At 41.0% G+C, this 9,524-nt stretch overlaps 1 long non-coding RNA gene across 1 annotated transcript; it reads left to right on the top strand.

Annotated features, from left to right (window-relative positions):
- Nucleotides 1–1,463: 1,463 nt before the first annotated feature.
- On the top strand, nt 1,464–6,513 carry LOC133210962 (uncharacterized). Its single transcript, XR_009725060.1, has 2 exons — nt 1,464–1,573; nt 5,473–6,513. It is a non-coding gene; the product is annotated as an uncharacterized LOC133210962 (long non-coding RNA).
- Nucleotides 6,514–9,524: the final 3,011 nt, after the last annotated feature.

Consider the following 9,524-nt stretch of genomic DNA (forward strand, 5'->3'; position numbering starts at 1 on the left):
GCTCGCGGCAGTGCCCTGAACACTGAACACTGCACACTGCAGGGAAGATGGCATTGTTAAAATACAATGGAGTTGTCATCTCACATGTACTTGCTCTAACTGCTGTTTGTGTTCAAGACAGGTGGGTTCAGACCTTGGAAACAGCCATATCAAACACAACTGAAAACAGAGCTATCATATTTGATGCAGTCAAATTCCATCTTAAATGTAGGCAAGTATTCTCTCTTTTTGGTTTATAAAAGCATCTGGATGTGGTAGAATCAACCACATGGGTAATTGGCAAGGGTATTAAATGGCAGGAGTCACTTTATAATTATGCAGGAACTCTGAGTTGAAAGCCATAACACTGGTTCCTGATGCAGGTAAGGACAGGGCTGCTGATCACAGCGTCATCAAGTTACAGTCTGTTTCTGCGTTTTCCACAGACTGCAGTAAGTACCACTGCAAGAGTCTGAGAAAGATATATCTCAGAGGAAATTAACATTTTGAGGAAAACAATGGTGCTGTGTTGAGAGATTTGTCTGTAAAGCCAAATTACCACTATTAGAAAGATAATGAAAATACATAACCTTTATTAAAGTGTATAGTACAGCAAGTATTTGCCTATATATATGCAGAACAGTATATGAAGCAATCATAACTCGAAAGTGGACTAGCTGTATACCTCATCTACTCTTGCAATTTTTATTTTTGTTGATTAATGTGTCTAAACCAATTTAAAAAACAAATCCGTGTGACAGCTGGATAAAAAGTTCAAAACCACACTGTGGTTTTCATTATATGTTGCACTTGACTAAAATATAGCTAATAAGCTGCAGAAACTAACTACAGAACTTAAGGCTTAATATGTAATTTGTAATGTGTGCATAAGCCATTAATTATGGGGCCCTGTTGTGGTCTTGTCAGTCTGTGTAGAAATGTTTGCCCAATGGTTGCTGAAGGAAGAGTACAATACAATGTGGCCTGAAGATACATCCACACAAAGGCTGACTCACTCAAGGAGTGGAAATGTTTTAGACAACAAGGATTTAATTATTAGTTACTAACACTATTCTGTAGATGTGGTACAGACAGTTACATTTGCATGTCTGGGAAGGATCTCTGCCTTGCTGAGCTGCCTAGGCTGGGTGTGGTGTGCAGGAAAACCCTGGCTAAAGTTCTCGAGTGTCCTTTAAGTATTTCTCTGCTCATGGCAAGTGTTGTCTTATGTAGTCAGACATCTGGTCTTGTAAGAAAAGAGTTTGTGAGTCTTAGTGAGAGACCTTATGGAAAGCTTTCACAGTTTGCACTATGTTTACACATATTCTTTCTAGGATTTGGTTTTGTGTTGAAAAATGATGTTGTAAGCTAGTCGTCAAAGAAAGTATCTTTGAACACCAAGTGTCTGCTTCGTAGTAAATATTGTTTTCCTAAATCAAATATAGATATTGGAGTCAAGCATTGCTAAAGATATGTAGTAAGCAGTGGGTTCCTAGGAGTGAGTAGTAATGGAGAAACAAGACAACACTGATGTCCAACACAGCAGCAAGAGACACTGCTTAGCCATACGGGAAGCTGCTGCTTCTGTTGACAGGTACCTCTGCACATACAGCAGTGCAGTGAGAGCAGGGTACAGAAGCTCTTGCTGGTTTCCTTGCTTAGTTTACATCCTTTCTGCCTCTAAATGAGTAGGTCCACAGGTATTTGGACTATCGCTGCCACGTCCCCATTCCAGTACACATGAGTGTCAGCCAAGATACTGGTGCTTCAATGCTCAAGTGACATGGGGGTGATACCCAGGCGTGTGAACAGAGGAGGGTTCCTTGCAGATCTAGCTGGTTGCACCAACTGGGTTTAGGTCTGCAGCTAAGCTGCAACTTCCCCATGCCCACCAAGGAGGAAAAGGAGTGACCTTTCAGAGACATCAACATCAAGTAAAGTAAAGTGGCAGGCAGAAACAGAAAGGAGGAGTTCAGTGAACAGCCTCATCAAGCATGAAAAAACTGGTTTTCCCAAAAGAGAAGGAGGGGGTTCCTTGTGTTGCAACTCGCTGCCAGACAAAAAGCAGTTGCACCAGTCTGCTTGTGAGCCAGAGTGAACAACAGGATATTTGAAATGATTGACTTAATTATCCCCTGACAAATATTAATATAGTCTGGATTTTTTAAATAATTTATTGGTGTGTCAATAACTGGAGAGTTGTTTCCCTCGGCTGTTTCAGGGAGCTGTCTTGAATGCCAGTTTCAGTTCAGTCTGGGTTTCTGTTCTGCAAGAAGATAAAACTGTAGAAATTGTCAGACTTGATCAGAGCAGGCAGTCCATCTGATCAACAACCCTGTCACCAGCTTACTTGAAAAATAAAGGAAGGATTTTTTTTCTCTTGCTGCTTTTTAGCAGCAAGAGAAAAAAAAAAAATCCTTTCTGCTCTATATCTCTTACCTTGCTGTTCAGCCTGCCTCTAACCAGAGCAAAGGGAGAGAAGTGACTCCAGAAAACCAGTTTGTCCCATCTTTGTTAGCTATCTGTTCTTGGATTCTTCATATCTGTCCTTGAATTCAGTCCCAAAACCTGAGTTCAGAAGTATAGCTTCAAATGATGATAGTTGCTCTAGAGGAATCCAGGAGTAAATGTCAATAAGAGCTTGCCAAGTCACACTAAACAGAAGATAAATGTCAGTCTGAGGGAGAGGAGGGAGATATCTTCTACAGTCAAAGTTTTGCATCTTCTGGAATGGTCTGTCTTTAGTAATTTCTGTGTAGGTAGTGTATAGATATGACAAAATATAACCTGTCCCAATGTCTGACCCATGAACTATCTTTCCATTTACTCACCCACTGGGGAGAGAAAGACCTACAATTTTCCCCTCTCCCTATGTATATGGGGCAACATTTCTTTCTTTGTTGGCATTGTGGCAATGAAGCTTGTAATTAAAGCTATCTGTCAGCCTGTGAGGAGATGGAAGAAGACCCATCTGTAAGTGAAGCTGTTGTGAGGCAGTTCCCAACTGGCACTTACAGAGAGTACAGAAGAGCTTGAGGAATCATAAGCAATACAAACATTTCCCTGCTTCACAACTGAGGAAGAAACAGAAGAGTAGGATGGCTTTTTTGATGAGTTGATAGTAATCCACTGGGTTTACATATGTGCACACTTCCACAACGCACCACCGGAAGCATCAACAAAAAACTGAACCCAGCAATCATCTGCTGCCTGGAGAGCACCTATTGCTAATCCTGTGCTCACTGCATGTGCCCAGAGCATCTTTTTGAACTTCAGAAGGCCTCAGAGCCCTGCACTTTTTTAAGCATAAGTTAGTGTCTTTTGCATGGTAACAAGCTGTGATGCCATGCTGCATCATAATGAAGTTCTCAGCTCTTGGCTCAGTGGTAGGAAAATAACAGGCAAAATTAGTTGGAGATTGAGTGTTCAAGTGCTCCTTTGGACCATTCTTTGTCTGCTTGCAAGGTCTGCTATGAATCAAGGTCTTAATTGCTGGGTATCCACATAAGAAACAAAAAGAAACATTTAATATGATCAGTATCCGATGTGCTTTTATGCCAAGCACTTCCAAGCACTGCTGCTGGCTTCTCTGGCTTAGCATACAGTCATTGGAGGAAAGTCACTACATAGTGAATTATTAGGGTACCTGGAAACTGAGACTTGATTTGTGAGTGCTTATGTTATTCAACATTAGGCAAGCAATAATTCTGTAGGCCCGTAAGCTGTCAGCCCTGGTCCTTCCCTGGAAAAGTGCCAAGCAAAGCTCAGATTCATGTTTTGATGACATGAAATGTTTTGTGCCTTTTTGCCTGAGGCCCAATGTTTGTCACAGCCTAGACAGCAGTGACAAAAAACATGAGGCATGGGATTCTTATAGACTGGTGGTATTTATCAGTCCCTTGGATCCAGGACATTTTTAATGGATTTAACCCTGCTCCATTGATGACATTGGTGATATTTTCCCTATTGGATAAAACTGGAATTACTGCCTTTTTAAATTCTGTTATGGCCAAACCATGGCCGCTTGCTTTTCATGAGAAACAAGGAGACTTGAGTAAAATAACCATTGTCAGTGGACTATACCATCTGGCAACACTGAACATACTCAGTGGATTAAAACTGAAAGGCTGTCATGATCTGTGTGACTGTGACAAGGTCTCCCTTCCTTCTCTTAGTTCCTCTTGCTATGTAAGAAATCCCAGTACTACTGCTGGATCACTCTTCCAGCTGGGAAACTGTCCCACAATATCAATGCCGAAGAGCTTTGTTCGGCAGACACTGTTCAGCCCTACACCTTCCTTGCAGGCAAAAACCACCCAAAACATAGTGCAAGATTTGTTTAACCACAGAATTTGTAAAATAAGACTCTTTGACACAAATCATGACCCAGAACCCTTGAATGTGTGAAGATGTTCTCAACAGATTTCGATGAGTTCTGGATAAAGCAATAATGAGCTGTACAATTTTGACTGTGCTGCCACTTATTATATATACTTGTGTTAATGTAAGTTTTTCCCTCTGTGCAGTCTGTCTTTCCATCCTGCTCTGACTTGGTAGTCTCTGTTTCAATATCAGCTTCTCAGGTTCCTGTTCAACATATAGTTTAAGTACTATGCCATGTGTGTACAGTTAAGGGTATCACTTGAGTTGTAAGCCATGAAACCGAATATGACCTGCGTCAAAAACAACACTCATATGCAGACAAAAACAGCTTCAACAATGACAAAAACAATACTGAAAAATTACTGGTGAAACAAATTGCTTCTTAAGTGAAGTGCTCTTACCTGTGAATTTGTCCTGGCATGAAAGTACTTTTCCAAATTCATCTTATGCCTCATGTCTGAAGCAAGGACAAGCACGGAAGAGGTCTTCCTATTTGACAAAAATAAAACATGTAGCAACAAATGGTTGCAAGGGCAGCCAGAAGCTGGAGCTGTTTTCTCTGTGAGCAAGCAGAACAAGAGAAAAGAGCAGAACAAGGCTGGACGTTCCCTGCATGGAAGCAGATGGTACCAGTCTTTTTACCACATACTTCTGCAGGGCTGCTCTCCAGCCTCTCATCCCCCAGTTTGTATGTGTAAGTAGGATTACCGCTTCCAAGGTGGAGAATCCACATATTGCTCAGTAAAATACTGTTTGTTGCAGCAGTTGCTTCTGAAGTTCCAAATGGTTGCTTTGCCTGATGCTTTGAAGGGCAATACCTATGCAGAGATGCTTAAAGAATCTCAGTGCCTTTCCCGGTTTCTCTCTTTTCTTACAGTGGAAAAGAATAAAAATTCAGCCTATGCTAAGAACAGACTTATTTATTCCTCCTGCTACCACTTTATAGTATGGATTTCCTGATTGATGCAGTGGAGCTAGTGGAGATGAAGTTCTGCTCATTCCCCCTTGTCCTCTGCCCACATGCAAGCTGTTCCCTTGAGCACAGAGACAAAGGATATTTGTAGGTCATTTAAAGAGAGGGGCACCTCACGTTCCTTTATTCTCTTCCAGGTTGCTTTGCTGTCCAATTCTTCTCCTTAAAAGTCAGGACAACTAATTGCTATAAGCTGTCACAGGCTGTTCTCCTCACCTACATATTGTATTTGAACTGAGGAACAACTTTCATCATCTTACCAGCACAGGAAAAATAATATAGATGTTTCCAAATGATTAAAAATCAGAAGAGGGAATGCTGAGGACTGTAGCCAGCTCAAGAAAATTCAGCTTTGTTTAAGCAAGGCTATATATTTTTATGTTCAAGAAGTATTAACACTTCCCTGTCTCACCTCAGCAGATTTCATTTTCTTGGAATAAATTGTTAGCATTTGTATAAATTCGGCACAATTATTTTGGAGGCTCTTTGAGAGGGGGTTTTGCTTCAGAGCTCAAACAAGAGTGTTTGAGTGAATTTTTGGCTTCAAGCATGGATGTTTTTTTAATTGAATGTGCCTGTCAAGACCTCTGGCTTCCTGTACAAACACAAAATTATGAGACAGACTAGCTTTCCAAATCTGCAGTACCCTCACCATCATCCAACTGATCCTCCTGAGGAGCATCTGATCATTGCATATTCACATGCAGAAAAACAGTGAAGAAGAAAACTAGACAAAGCTCAGGCAGTTCTTCACTAAAAAATGTCATCTTATTGTTGTCCTCTCTGCCTCTTCCCTTTACCCACCCTTCTGTGCTAGTTGTGGACGTTAGCTTAAATGCTTCATTTGAATGCTCTACTAATGATATTTGCGGATACCACATGGGAAGTGCTTGGCTTTGGAAAAGCCTATGTGCTGTACCAGTTAGAGGTTGTCCAAGTAAAATCCACAATCTTTTGGCTACAGAAGTGATATGGGAGACAGAGGATGGAGTACAGGGATATTTTTTTGCTCTGAGAGAAAGAGAAGCCATGTTCTCTGCTACCTGTGAATTTAATTCCTTGAGTCACTGAAAAAAACAAGTGGTGCTCTGAAGAGGGTACTGATTAATAGTAGTGACCTAATTGACTTAATTTGGGTTTATGTTTCTGACACTGGTACATTAAAAATCGTTTAAGTGCAGTGTGGTGGTTTTATTAGCAATATGATTTTTATTATATAGACTAGACAATTCTCTAGCATTTTTAGACATCTAGCCAAAATCTAGCTGTGTTTTCAATGGAATCAAGGGTTCCCCAGCACTTAGCATGAAGTCAGTTTTCAGTGTGGTGGTCCCAGTAGGGACATCAGCCATTTTAAATTTTGAAAGTCAGTGGCAGGTGGAAGTTAAATATCTCTTTGTGAACTGGTGTTCCTAACCCTTTGTGTGTGTGTGTGTGACTTTAATGGCCTCAACCACATGCAGCAAGTAACTCACTTTGCCTCGCCAGCTGAAAAGGCAGGAACTCCAACTTGAGGAGTAGCAAAAGTAGCATGAAGTAGCAGAATATGCTTTTGGATGTCATTTGATGGCTTTTCTAAGTGGCAGCTGTATTGTCCTTGTCTCTGTGTGTAGCTGGAACTGTATGGCTAGCAGAAGGATGTAATGTGAGGTGAAGCAAATCTCTGTGTGCACTCTGACTGCGTGCATAGAAGAAAAGCAAAAGAGCTGCATGATAAAAATCTGAGTTACTAATACTCTCATAATTTCCTATTGGAAAACATATTCTTTAAACTATTTTCATGGATAAAAATTGAAAATTCTGTGCGAATTTCCACAGTGGTTACAAACATGAATGTTTGTTGGAGTAAAAGAAGCTTGTCAAGCTACAAAATCACTGCTCATGCATTCAGTACAGTTACGGTACTAGCACACACACTCACACACATATCTGCAAGCAGAAAAGATGCGATATGTCAGAGAAGCTCTCGCTGTTTGCCAGAGGTCTTAAGAGGATCTTCTATTTCATTCGGTAGTAATGCCCTTTTTGTTGACAAAAGTAAATTGATGACAGGCAAGAGGGAAGCATTTGGTGGAAAAATTCTGTTGACCCTTCTCAGATTGAATTTGACCACAGAACAGGATACCAGCAGTTGCAGAAATGATAGATTTTTGTAATGACCGGCAAAATGGCCTTTTGGCATGTTTAAATGGCAATAAATTTCACTAGGAAGAGGGCAATTTAACTACCTTAGGGCAGTGAGGATATTCTTTGTTTGAGGTGTAAATAAATTGCGGTTCATTAACAGTGCACATATTACTTTCACAGTACAAGTCTAAAGCAGATGTTAATATTTAATTTAATTTAAGCAGGTATGCTTTGCCTGTGTAAGGCTTGGGTTTAGCTTGGGCTTTTTTTAACTCCAGGCTTTGGTAACTTTAGGAGACAATTTCTCAGGGGTCCTTTAGCCTCTGAAGGACCATGCTTACACAGCTCCGGTAATCGCAAATAAATCAGGATGCACAACAGAGGGCAACCGCTAGGGTTGCCTTTCCAGACAGTATAAGTAACTGTACCAGTTGGTATCACTTTACAGCAGAAAAGCCTCCAGCTTTTGGTATGTGGTGTTACGTACTAATTGAGTAGTCATGAGAAGTGAGTGGAGTAAAAGCCTTCTTAGTTGACACCAGTGCAAAACCAAAGGCAAGGCAATGAATTAAGCAGGTGGTGGCAGAACCACAGCGATGTTACTTCTGGCAGAATTGACTTCTCATCTTTTACCTTGACTCTGAAATTCCCCCCGTCCCTTGCTCATTATTTTGGCACAGTTCCTTGCTGAACTCTGCTGTTCAGGGAAGAGAAGGGGGGCAGGGAGGACACGTACCCAATGCAGTTTGACATTTCCTCAAAAAGATTGTATTAAAATCCACTTACATTTAGAGCACACTCTCATTTTGGAATGCTAATAAGGCATCGTTTCATCAAGGTAAAGGGAGCAAAATCTAATCAAGACAAAGACCAGTTTGCCTTGCTGTTGACTATGTTCCTGAGACATCATTTTAAAAGGTTGCTTTTAAGCACAGCTAAAAATGACAGACTTAACAAAAGTTTATAAATAACTGCATCACTTGGCTACTTACATCTGTCTGTAATAAGTGAGCCTTATTTCTCTATTAAAGATTTTGGGGCTGGCTATGAGCTCATATCCATGTTGCTGTTTACACCAGCGAGCAACCATTCCCCCAGGATCAAGTTCAAGTGACAGGAAGGCAGGAAGCTTTCTCCACAACTCTTGGCCACTAACTCCAATAGCAGGAGCTTGGCCATGACTTCTCTTCTGGCTTTGAAAAAACAAAGCTTGATGGAGGAGTAATTTAAAAATCTAGTTGTTGTAACGCTAAACAAATCAAGGAGAAATGGTCCCTAATAAATGTCATTCCAGAGCCAGGTTTATAAAGAAATTACTAAGGATTTCTTTGTGGGGGAAAAGTCTCAAGGTAGTGTGGACAATCCTTTCAACAACACAAGTAAAATAAAAAGTACTTCCAAAATCAAATAATAAAAGTCAAGTATTCAACTCCAGGCAGCTCAGGATCACCATGGAAGAAATCAGGGGTATGACAGCAGGCACATGTGGCCAGCAGATGGATAGGCACACTGGAGTCTTGAGATGGCAACTTAGTGGGAAAATAGGGCAGGGCTATGCACAGGGATTGGAAAGCAGAAATAAGTGCTTTAAACCTGACATAACGAAAAAAGGGATGCAAGAAGGGAAGTGCCAAAAAAAGAAGAGTAGGTCTCATACAACTCATTAAAATTGGTGTGACTGTGATTCCTGTTCTGCAGAGAATATTATTTTCAAACAGCATCAGAGTGCCTTGTAAGTGCTACACGAAAAGGTGTGACTGATGTGCTGCTGGCTGCTTTACCTGCTCCTGGCATGGGAAAGCCTGCTAGTGAGGAGGGATGGGGGTGCCGTAGCAGAATTTGCTTCTAAAGAGTGATGTTTTTATCTGTATTCAGTCATGGCTCTAATTAATAGGCTTTGAGCAGCCACTTTAGACAAGGCATCTCCCTGAGAAAGTCTCCATCTGCACTGCAGCCTCTCAACAACCATCTACTGTTCACAGATATACCCAGGTTGGTAGGGGGACCAGAAGATTGACCAAGATAACAAATGAGTTCAAAGGCCCAGGTGTAACTGGAGTTA

Source organism: Neopsephotus bourkii, unplaced genomic scaffold (genome assembly GCF_033783945.1).
Source record: "Neopsephotus bourkii isolate Nb327-2 ecotype Australia unplaced genomic scaffold, CSIRO-AGI_Nbou_v1 NB_547, whole genome shotgun sequence".
Taxonomy (NCBI): Eukaryota; Metazoa; Chordata; class Aves; order Psittaciformes; family Psittacidae; genus Neopsephotus; species Neopsephotus bourkii.